The sequence below is a fragment of the Ambystoma mexicanum genome, chromosome 5p (genome assembly GCF_040938575.1).
Source record: "Ambystoma mexicanum isolate Mex_15411 chromosome 5p, UKY_AmexF1_1, whole genome shotgun sequence".
In the NCBI taxonomy this organism is placed as follows: domain Eukaryota; kingdom Metazoa; phylum Chordata; class Amphibia; order Caudata; family Ambystomatidae; genus Ambystoma; species Ambystoma mexicanum.
This window is the reverse complement of record NC_090930.1, coordinates 1,312,301,570-1,312,314,210: the sequence shown is the minus strand read 5'-3', so window position 1 is coordinate 1,312,314,210 and position 12,641 is coordinate 1,312,301,570.

Genomic DNA, 12,641 nt, shown 5'->3' with positions numbered 1-12,641 from the left:
CAGGATGTACCCTTTGTTGTATATTCCTGTGGTCTGGCTTGGTAGTGTTACACTATTGTTTGAAAACCATAGGGCGTCTTACTTGTCATTGTGGGCACACTTTTCTTCTAACGGAACACTGCCGGTTAGGGCCCTAAGTTGGATGATTTCCTTGTGCTGTGTGTTGTGCATGCCACCTTAACTCTTTGTACTGGAGAAGGACTTTTACTGGAAGGGGAATTTGATCTGTGGCCACTATTTTGCACGCTTTCTGTTGCAGGAACAGCGGCTGGAGCACAGTGGCTTTGGAGGACCAAATGAGTATTGAATGCTCTTTGGATCGCGCTGCTCCTTGTATGCCTGTAGCGGTTGGTGGGGTCTGTTGTTGCAACAAGTGTGGTTTCCTGGATAACGTCTCGTGACCTCTGTGGGTCTTTGCAGGATTTTTATCTTGTCAGGGTTATGGGCACTCACTCTGTCAGATGGAAGATTGACCGATTGGATTACCATTGGGAGAGTGTCTTGCCCGTATGGTGGCAGATGTGCCTTTTGGGTGGAACCAGCAAACTGTTGTGTCTTGATGACAAACTGTTGGAAGACCGGTGTATTGCTGTTTTCTGCTTGTACTGTTCCCCGAACCATGGTGTTCGGACAGTGGCAGTGCGTCAGGACAGAACTGCCTTTGTTCTGGATGGCAGAGGTGCCTTATGGTCTGCAGTGTGCAAGTTCCTTTCTGTACTCGTTTTTCCTGGGTCTTGAGAGACTCTGATCTCTTTAATGTAATACTTTTCCTTTTGATTATTTCTTTATTTGTTCATTGGCTACCATATCTAAACTCTCCCTATTTGTTCTTCTCCTCCTGTTTGTGCATGACTGGGGTGCTGGGGGCCACGGAGTGAGTGGGATGTATATGGCCGTTCGAGGTGCAGCAGTTGGCCGTGCAGAGCTCTTCCTGGTGTATCTATATCAGCAGTCGTGCCACAACGGCTGCAGTGAGCCTCTGTAAGTCTGCTGCACCTTGTGCCAACACCTGGGAAGCGGCAGTGGAGAAAGATTGCAGTGTAAGTGGATAAGCTATGTCCTTGTGGCCTCCCAGTGGGCTAATGACCCTGTTGGCAGTCGTTAGTGGCGGCCAGTAGCCTGCTATTGTTGTAGTGGATTGCTGGTGGTGAATTGCTTACTGTACTGGAGTGCTGGGTCATTGCATCTTTAACCCCTCTTTGTTTTATTGTGCGGGCCGGTGGGTGCCTGGTATCTCTAACCTTTGTTGACTTTGTGGAGGAGGATGGACCACCTGTGCTCCTTTTAGACATCCAGTGTAATCAGCAGAGGGCAGATTTCCGTGTTGGAAGGCAGATAAATACGTCATCCATAACTTCTGCTCCTCCGCATCAATACTGCGAGAGATGTTACTCACTGAGACAGCTGTTCAGCCCTTATCCACTACAGGTACAGCAGGGTTTGGGAACTATGTGAGTTGAGCATTCAAACTAACGTAACAGTAAAAGAGCATGCATTAGGCACAAAGCAAATATGCTCTCCACATGAAGAACATGTACAATAGGTAACATATGTATTCAGACATGAAGAAAATTAACATAGACATGAAGAACACTAACATGACCAACATATAAGGTGAATGCAACATGAAAGATATTCAAATATAGCTCACTAAAAAAGAAGGAAAAATACATTTGGGCAGCCATCTTATTAAAAATGGAAACCGCAGCATGCCTCGGAATGAGCACAGGCCTCAAAGCCTCAGGAAAACTCAAAAGGGTAAATCTACAGAAATATATATCTGTGCAGGGCTCAGACAGTGGCTGGCAACTAGTGCCAAGGTTAAAGTGAAATTAGGGAATATCGGTACGGCTGAATGAAGGCATGAGATAGCAATTCCCAATACACAAGCAGTATACTCTCAGATTAATTAAAGTTTTATAAAGAGCACAACCAGCCTTTGTTAGCCAGGTGCAACAAAACGGTAAACCAAAAGACTCCATGAAGAATAACTCGAGTGTTCCCAGTAGCAAAGACAAAACGACATACACATTAATATTAGCTGAAATCTTAATAAATAGAAGGTAAATCTATTCAAATCACGGTCCCATCGCACATAACCCTTAATTGGAGAACACTGGACATTCATTAGAAGCAAACAATGATAGGACACCTGCCGTACACCCTAAACACACATTTAGACATGAGGCAGCACATAAGGCTATGTACAAAGGGATTTCCCTGTCTCATGGCCTTAGAACGAGGCATGGTAACTTTTAATTGATGGAAGAATGTTCTATGGGCCTCTCTCCCCCTACTCTAAGTCTGGCTCATATCCCGACGACCTGCCAAGTGTCCTAGGTTGGTTAGCAATGTGCCAACCTATCAAAATCCTTAGAAATATGCGGCCCATCAAATAGTATGCCAACCAACCCCTTGCTGTGAAGATGATGTACTTTAACCTTTATCAACATAGGGGTGGTTCCAAGTGGAGCCATCAGATATGTGTAACTCAATGAAAATGTTTAACACTTATGGAATCTATATGTATCCAAACCCACTAACACATCCCCATTCCCACTAGGTTTTGTAAACTGATATTATGTTATAATATCATTGATGAAACATTCATAGTACTTAAGCAGCTGTCTTTGATAAAGTGTGTTGAGAGCAATGGGATTTAAATGCTTGTATACTGCCCCGGCTTTATTTCGATGTAAATAAAGTTGGGTTTTGCCGTGAACTTTGTCTACTCCGTAATTGAGTCTGATTTGGATTGACTCTGATTCCTCTGAGACTATCTGGGATTTTGGGGCTACCTTAACAAATGGTAGCAGAGGATGGTTGGCTAAGTATCATTGGAAGGTCGATGGGGTCCCTGCCATGGCCTGGAGCACTGCAGAGGCGGCCTGTGGAGAGCAGGATTACGTGCACGAGAGAGATCCACAGGAGCTACATTTGAGGAAAAGCCCTGCCTGGTCCATTCAGAATGCCCCCTACGGCATGGAGCACAGTAGGCTGATAGGGGGCACTGGATGGCAAAGACCTTCAGCAGATCCATGGCTGTAAGTATGATTTAGGCACGCCAAAACAGGGGAGGGAGTTTGTTGAATATTGTAGATTTTTTGAAGAAATACGATAGTGAAAAAGAGACATCTTTCGAAAAAGGTTGGGAAAGATCACGTGGTAAGCCTCGTTACAGGGCTGTAATTAAAGAGATGGATACCTCACCCAGAGTTGAGAAGACAGCTGCATTTTATTGGTGTCAGCCTTATGTTGTGAGATAGATTAGGATTTTAAAAGAGGTTTTCTTTGAAAATGTGGAGGATGTGAAGTGATGGTGTGGACCGAGGAGTGTTGTTCTGTGTGGGAGCAGCGAGGTGGCGCTGCTCGGAGCATGAGTGGCATTTGTGGTGCCACTCAAAAGGGTTGACAGATGCAGGAGGCATGGTCTCGGAGAGAGACAAAGGCTGTGTTAATTTGAGGGGAAATATTATTGTGGGGAGGGGTGCATAAAAGAGGAAAAAAGGTGAGCAAAAATTGAAGTAGAGTTTGATGATCATTGGTAACTTGTGTTTTTGAGTTATCATGGGAGACACCCCAATCATTCACTTATGTAAGTCGTTGCCCCGATATAAATACAAAATAGTTAAGTACCACACAGAATGTGTTAAAGACACAGCGGGCAAAATGTTCATGCCCTGGCCACAAGACGGCACTAATTCGAAGACAGTACTACAACACATGTGCACCTATTTACATGCTGCTTATAAGGGAAAACAGTTACAGAATAGGTTAGGTATACTCGAACAATGCAAAATGGTAGGGGAAGACGTGGTGGAGCCAGATATTAAAGAATGGATGGTTAATCAGAATGATGAGGGGTGTATGACACCCACGGCTTCGCCTTCTCCACCCCCAAAGCAGTGATTTGTCCTTGAATGCACAGGGATTATACCCATTACAAGCATTAAAAGCAGCAGCAGGATATACTAAACTAATTCCACATATGCGCCCACATACAGTAGTGAAGACCTTATTATAAGTGGCAAGAAAATAAGCAAACCTCGACCGGTGTCCACACATGTTGAATATGACGACTCTGAGCGCCGCAGCTCGCAAGCAATGTTTATATAAGCCGAGGTAGAGGTTCATAGAGAGAGGCAGGCAAGATGACAGGGATGAGACAATTGTACCAAATGAAGGGATAGGAGGGCAAATAATACTTAAGCTGGATGGAAAAGGCAGTGATGATTGTAAAGAGAAAGCAAGGGATGCCAGAGAAAGAAAGGTGAAAGAAGAAGGAAAAAGAGTGGAGGAGGAGAGAGAAAGAGAGTGGAGAAGAGAGAGAGAATGAAAAAAGAACAAAGGAGAAAGGGAGAAAGAAAACAAACGAGAGGCAGAAAGAGAAAGGGAGAAGAGATGAGAAAAGAAAGGAAAAAGATAAACAGAGGGATGCAGAGAGAAAACAAGAAAGAGAAAAGGAGGAAGAGAGGGAGAGAGAAAGACAACAAGATGAGGAAAGAAGTAGGGAGAGGCACGGAAAGGAAATTGATGACATTATTAACAAACATACGCTTCCAGACAGACAAGAGGAATGAACTATACAAAGGAAGATTGGCAAGTTGTACAGGAGTAGGAAACTTGGCACCAATATAAGGAAGAGTAGGATAGGGTCCCTGAAAGGAGAAGGAAGGGATGTATTGGAAGCAGTAATGAGTGGAACATGTAGCGTAAATCCCCTTAGAAAACTAGATTTTGATGATAGAGTGGATGAAGAGGACAAAGACAGTGAGGATACAATGTTTGAAAATGAAGTGCGTGAGGGGAGTGAGGAGGAGGCACCACAAGCCCCATCCATGTGTACACAGATAGGGAACGAAGTAGTGTGGATAGAAATAGAGGAACCAGCAATGAGGCCAGAACCTGTTGAATATCCAAGACGCCCGAAGTAACACACAAGTAGTTTAGAAGGACAAACGTACTATGTGAATACAGTGAGAAATCAACCAGGACAGAAGACAGTTAGCATGACAGACATGGTAGCGAAGACAAAGGGTGCAACCGAGCTTGGACATGGCACCAGGCTTGCACAATTCCGCTTTTTATATAAAGGGGGAGGACTGCCACAATATATCCCATGGCCACAAATGGATACAAATAATTTAATTTGTAAGCTATCATCATTCACATTGGGAGCAGGCAAATTGGTTTCTTAGTTGGAAAAGATTGATGGCTGGTATGACATTAACTGTAGGTGACATGAAAAGCCTGTTTGCTGCCAAATTGGGATAGCAATCAGATGACATTTGGAGGTGAGCAGGGAATCCTGGGGTGACTGCACAAAATACCAAGCATGAGGAAGCACCTTTCAATAATTGTGGAGCTGAATTATGGAGAGCACTTAGGGTATAGTACCCAGACTCATCAGATATGAGCACAATTATGCCCTGTACAATTGAGGCAGATGAAGATCCAGCTGCATATATATTGGACATTCAAAAGAAATAGAGATTAGAGAGTAGGGAACCATGGGACAAAAACATCATTATTTTTTATCACATTTTATGTCAGGGACTTCCCAAAAAAGTGCAAAGACAGCTGATAAATAATGTGGGAAATGTGGGAATGGAAGCAAAACCAAGGGCAGCAATACAATTGACTATTGTTCACCATTGTCGGCTAAAGCAACAGAAGGATAGAAAGAAAGTTGAAGACATAAAGATTGACAAAGCAAAGTTGGTTCAGAGAAAACTATCAAAATTGACAGTGGAAACAGCAGTGTTGACAAGTGGGTGTGTACGTTACAATGCACAAGGAGTGCAACAAACACAGCCAGGAATGAACTGAAATTTTGCAGAAATACGAGAGTATAATTATTATCACTGCGGAAGTGGGTTTGCGCCCAGAGGTAGAAGGTATGGATTCCAAGCTCTGCAAGGAGGAGAGTTTAATGGAGGGAAACAACAATTAGGGGGACCCACACAACAGTGCTGGACATATTGGAAAAAAGGGGCACATTTCACTTATATACAGAAGTAGGGGAGGGATGCAACTAAATTGTCAGCCAGTAGACCCAAGAGGGGGCCAGCATACCCCCTAGCGTGTAGGACAGAACCACCAGAATATTATGCTGAAGATCACACACAGTCTCAGACACCAGTGTCACAAATACAGCAGATGCAACAGGCAGTGCAACCTCAGACACAGCAAGTATCCATGCAGACACAGGCACCAGCATGGCAGAACACAGTGGCACTGTGGGAAGCAAATATATTACAGCAGACATCTTTATCTAGAATAGCAGGTGTGACAGTATTGGGAGGGAATCATTTTACCAGTACAAGGGTTAATATGTATCCACAATAGGACAGCCCACAGAAAACGTTGATGTGTTCCATCCTATTAATTACACCACAACCACAAGAGGTTCCAAGAGTCAGGGTGATCACATGTGACAAAACACTTTCCTTCTTAGTAGATATGGGGGCAACAAGATCGTGTATTGGAGAGGGGAAATTCCCAATATCAGGCATTTCCAGGAACACACAAGGGCTTTCTAGGTGACAACTATGGTTCATTTAACAGACAAATTACCTATCACAATAGGAGAACACAACCTGTCCATGCCATTGGTATATACTTGTAAGACACCAGTTATTATATTGGAGAGAGACTTGATGAGTAAACTAAACATGACAATTGTGTTTACTGAAAAGGGAATAATATGTTCTACCCTAGGGATACATTATGTAAATGACAAGAATGTAAAACAGCATTTTATGGTCAGAAAGTACAGAGAGGTATGCCACTAAACTCAGAAGTATTCATTTATGGCATGAATGTGCTATTGGCATGGCTTCCACAAATATGAGGTAAAGTATTGAAGTTAACCGCAGAGATTTTGTTGAGACCTGAAGTACCCACGGACATTGGGGAAGGGCAGATAATTACAATTGAGCCAGAAGCAGCAACAGTAAAAGAGGACAGAGTGATTTTACATGGTGAAGATGAAGATGGGGTGTAATGGCGCACAGTAATAGCGCTCGACTCAGTACACAGACTGACTGACTCGACAGATGAAGATTTGTTTACAGATGAGGACTCAGATGACGAGGTGATGTTTAGCATCAGCCTCACATATCAGCTGCAAATTGAGGAGAGGGAGATTCCCCAGATAATGTCACTAGTGAGGAAAGTACCATCCTTTCTTCAAGAAGATTTTGGCACACGTACCAAGTTCATTATGGACCAGCAGTCCATATGATGCTGGTCTATTTAAAGGAGTGTGAGCAGTCACAATTAAACTGAAGAAGGGAGCCATTTTACCAGTAGTAAAACAGTATCCCATGTCAAAGGAAGCAGAAAAGGGTATCCATGAAACCATCGCCACCCTAGTACGACAGGGATATTAGTGCCCTCAGATTCATGATGCAACATGGCGGTGTACCCAATTAAGAAGGCGACAGGGGGATCATGGAGATTTATACAGGACGTACACCCCCAGAATAATATTGTGAAGACAGAATTTCCATAAGTGCCAAATGAAGCCATGATAATATGTAACATCCTGTCTACAGCTAAATAATTTACAGTGATTTATTTAAAGAATGCTTTCTTTTCAATTCCCTTGCATGAAATCACAATATTTAACCACATTCACTTATCGCGGAATCCGATTGCAACATTCCCATTTACCCCAGGGGTACTGTGAATCACCCTCAGTCTTCAAGGGGGTGCTTCAGATGGATTTAGGAAATGCACAACTTGACAGTGCGTTCATCCAGTATGTGGATGGCATCCTAGTCTGCAGCACCACAGAGGAAGAGTGCAGGAAAGACTCACTGAAATTGTTGACAGTACTTGAAGAAAAAGGGTACAAAGTGGACAAAGAGAAACTACAATATTGCCAGGAGGAGGTCCTATACATAGGCCAGCTGATATCAAATGAAAGGAGGAAAGTGACACATGAAAGAGCAGAAGCAATTATGAAAACACACAGGTCCAAGACAGTGAAAGATTTACAGCAATGTCTGGGCCTTTGCAATTATGGTAGGGCATGGGTTTTTGACTACGTCACATATGTTAGGCCAGTCTTAAAAGGACTAAAGGAAGCACAAAAGGACAAAAGTGACATAACCTGGACAGGCAAGATGATAGATGCATTTGATGTGTTGAAACTAGCAAATAGCACAGCTCCAGTGTTAGCCATTCCTGAGCACAAATACGTTTTTCTGTTCTCCCATTCAAATGGAGTTGTGAGGATGTAATTCCTTACACATAAAATTCTATGAGACACAAACCATTGGCATTCTACAGTGGGATTTTAGATCCAGTAATCAGAGGCCATTACCCATGTGGGCAAGCATTAGCTACAGCAGCTTATGTAATTGAGAAATCGGCCAGCATAACCTTTGGTTGTTCAGTTAAATTATATGTTGAGCATGCTCTTTTTGCAATCCTTGAAAAGCCCAAAAGTACATTGACTACACCAAAATGCTCTAAATGTCCCCTAGATGAGTTATTTATTCTCCTTTATATATATTCACAAACATACACAGTGAATATCACATAGCTAGGCTTGTATGGTACCACATGCCACAGGAGTCAAAAGTAGATCTTGGTAGCTCTCGGTTTCAAGCTAACCAGGCTCGCCTTGGCTATAACCAGCAGCTAAAAAGCTACTGACAATTTTAAATCCTAAGATGATGTAGTTTAACCTTGATCAATATAGGGGTGGTTCGAGGTGGAGCCATCAGATATGTGTAACCCAATGAAAATCGGTGGAGGGTGGAATGCCTTTCATCCTGCCAATTCCTAAATTGATAAAGGAAGAATCGCAAAGCAACTTGGTAATAAGCCTGCTTTCAGCACCCATCTATTGGGGAAATTCAGTTTTTGGTGAGGATTTGATAGATTGTTTGTAGTAGTACAATTGTTAACATGGCACATAAGGTTCCTGTATCCAGCCATGTTGGTAAAATATTTCACGTGCTGCAATGAACTGTGCTCTTCAGAAGAGGTTTACTGTTTTGAACACATTAGCTCTTCTCATAACTACAAAGTAACCCACATTTGCAGGGGTTGACCCTCAGCATTAGTAAAAAAATAAAACACATTTCCTACTACAACAGAAAAAGCAAACTAGATATAGGATAAAATCGTGTTTGTGACAGGAAGATTACGAGACACCACTACCACAGCAAATTCGGCAGGTCTTTCTCTTCACTGGGAACTAGCAAATACTTATGGTTGCCAGCAGAGCAGAGCCTTTAAAAGTTATTAGTTGTTAGTTAGTAATGGTTAATTGGAGTAAGCATTGACAAGAACCCAGGAACGTAAATTTTTCAGGAATAATTATTGTGATAGAAGGATTCATACATTTGTAAGGGTTGTTTACTATAAGTTCTGTACTTTTCAAGTTTTCACCACAAAAAAGAGTGCTTTTGAAATTGAGACAATTTATATCTACTAACTAGAGCTGGCAAGATGTGGGATCAACTGCCTGAATTGCAAACCTGGTGAGTGTGTATGAGGGGTGTTTGATCCTAGAAGTGACTCAGTTTACAGGACGCTATTCAAAAAAGTCTCACTCATGGTATTGCTCCACGTTTAATAATCATAACAATGACCATTCAGCTAATGAAGATTATACAGTTTATTTGTCTACGCAATAACAACTTCTTGTAATGTAAGCTCCCATGATCGCCATGAGTATCAACGACTCATGTCGCTCACTGCGTCATCATTCTCTGTGATGCCACTTTTGGTGATATTCATACATTTGCAAGTTATAGGGCACTTTATGTCCTTTGCTTTAGAGAACCACACACATCTAAGAACCAGCCCTGGTTGACTGTTAGGCTCATGAAATTCGTTGTCTGTTCTCTACCTAAATTTCAAATACATTACATAATCAGTTGATCAAAAATTATGATTTATTTTTTGTTTACGTGTAATAAATTATATTTTTGATTTATTATAAAAAAATTATAAATGAAACAATAGACTGAGCAAAGAACACTGAGATTGTGGACATTTTTGGTCCCTCAAAAGATTGAGGATTGGTTAAATACTCTTGTCACCTCTTCCAAAGTGGAGAGAGGAAGTAAGGGAAAGAGACAAATGTCTGAGCCATGTGGTGCAGATCTCTCACATCTGCTGGAATAACGCCAAATGGAATTCCTGTTACTGCCACTTGGTCCAGCGGATTTACCACCAGATTACAAGTGGCAGTAATCTGGCAGTGTAAGTTTCCATTTTTAGGAGTACATAGGACACCTTTTGGCAGAATTACGACAGCGGTAATTGTGCCAGCAGTGATTTCAATGATTTTCCTTTGGGCGATAATGCAGCAGATTTCCCTCAAACCTTTTGCTGGAGAAAAATCCTCCACCTCACCACCAAACCTGTAGAAAAACCACTGTGGTACAATGGCAGTTATGGAAGTATCACAATACTGCACTTGTAACAATGCCCAATGTGTGGTGCTTCCGTGTCCTGCAACGATTATTATTTTTCCCATGTGCCAAACCTCTTCACATGAACCCTTTCCGAAGAGAAAATGCTGGAAAATATAACTTTTTTTTCTTCACCTTCTAGTCAAATTTTCCATCAATTAGTCTTTTGGGCAGGACCGGGATGCGAACTAGTATTCCTCTCTGCTGCTGCATTGCTCTGCACTATCTTGCTTCCAAGACAAACACGTTGCCCCTGAACAATCCTCACGGCCCATCACCCTTAATATATTCTCATTGCATTACCAACGTTGACACATGCATTTTGTTCAAACTGCCAATACAAATCTTAATATATATATATATATATATATATATATATATATATATATATATATATATATATATATATATATCAGTGAAAAAACTTTGTTAAAGGGACATTATGGTTAAGTTGCACTACGAAAAACCTATGAAATTCAGTAAAAAAACGTTGTTAAAGGGGCGTTATGGTTCAAAGTAAAACCGAAAACCCCCCGAAATTCGGCAGTTATGGTAAAATAAGCAACCATAACTCGCACCACCGTGCACTGCTAACACTAACACCGAGGACATCAAAGATGACATCACAAATGTCATTGATGACATCACATGTCTTGCTCTCCCTTTTTTCCCTTTACTGACATATCCAGGCCACATAGTTTTCTTCAGTAACAGTCAGGAAGTAAACATTGCAAAGGTACTATATTTGTAGACTTAGGGTCAAGTCACATCATATGAAACATATACATAGCGGAAGACACAGGCTTGAAAGAGAGCAATCCTTTCTGTGCATGAAGATAATCATTAGGGTTATCAGCACTTTCTCATGGTTTTGTTTTTATTACTCAACCTTCCCTGTATATGCTCATATTTGTATACATTGTACTCACTCTCCTTTCCTTTGGGTGCAGTCACATCATGTGATACACATACATATGGTAAGTAGCAGCTTTGAAACAGAGCAATAGTTTCTCTGCATAAAGACAATCAGTTAGGTTATGAACTCTTTCTGCTACTACTTCTGCTTTTTTGTTTACTTCACTGTCCCTGTATATACTCATATTTGTATGTGTTGTTGTCTCTTTGTGTTTTGTCTGTAATAATTATGTATTAAGTGGGTTTTATTATCTACTTATTACATGTTTCACAGTATGCAACACTCTAATAAGAAAGCAGTTATCATTTCACTATACAACATGAAAAGATTATGAATATTGCACCTTCATCATATATGCTGCACACACTGCCTATGTTTCTGCATGAGTAGCTTACTATACTGTATAGAACTTCATAACAGAAAGCTATTTATATCAATGCATTGCTTAATGCACAAATTAGCTCATGATATTTATCCCAATGATCCTTGACAGTTTTTGGTCAGCATTATAAGAATCCCTTGTACAGAGTTTTCATGAAAAGTAAATGCACATGTGATGTCATCAGTGATGTCATCAATGACATTTGTGATGTCATCTTTGATGTCCTGGGTGTTAGTGTTAGCAGTGCACGGTGGCGCGAGTTATGGTTGCTTATCTTACCATAACTGACGAATTTCAGGGGTTTTTCGGTTTTACTTTGAACCATAACGTCCCTTTAACAACGTTTTTTTACTAAATTTCATAGGTTTTTCGTAGTGCAACTTAACCCTAACATCCCTTTAACAAAGTTTTTTCACTGAATTTCATAGGTTTTTAGTAGCGCAACTTAACCATAACGTCCCTTTAACAAAGTTTTTTTACTGAATTTCATAGGTTTTTCGTAGTGCAACTTAACCATAACGTCCCTTTAACAAAGTTTTTTAACTGAATTTCATAGGTTTTTAGTAGCGCAACTTAACCATAACGTCCCTTTAACAAAGTTTCTTTACTGAATTTCATAGTTTTTTAGTAGCACAACTTAACAATAATAACTTTGACTTTATGTACATATAATATGGAACATGCTGAACCCTTTCTACTGAATTTGACGGTCCGCAGACATGTTCAGACAACAGTAACACCACCTAAAACTCTGGGGGGCTATATGTAATAGTTATATCATAACATAGGAACATTTAACAAATTCAAAAAACAGCACATATACAAAGTATATGTAGTAATATTTAAAAAATGTAACCCATATATGTAACACACTAACCATTCACTTAAATACAATATGTTTTAA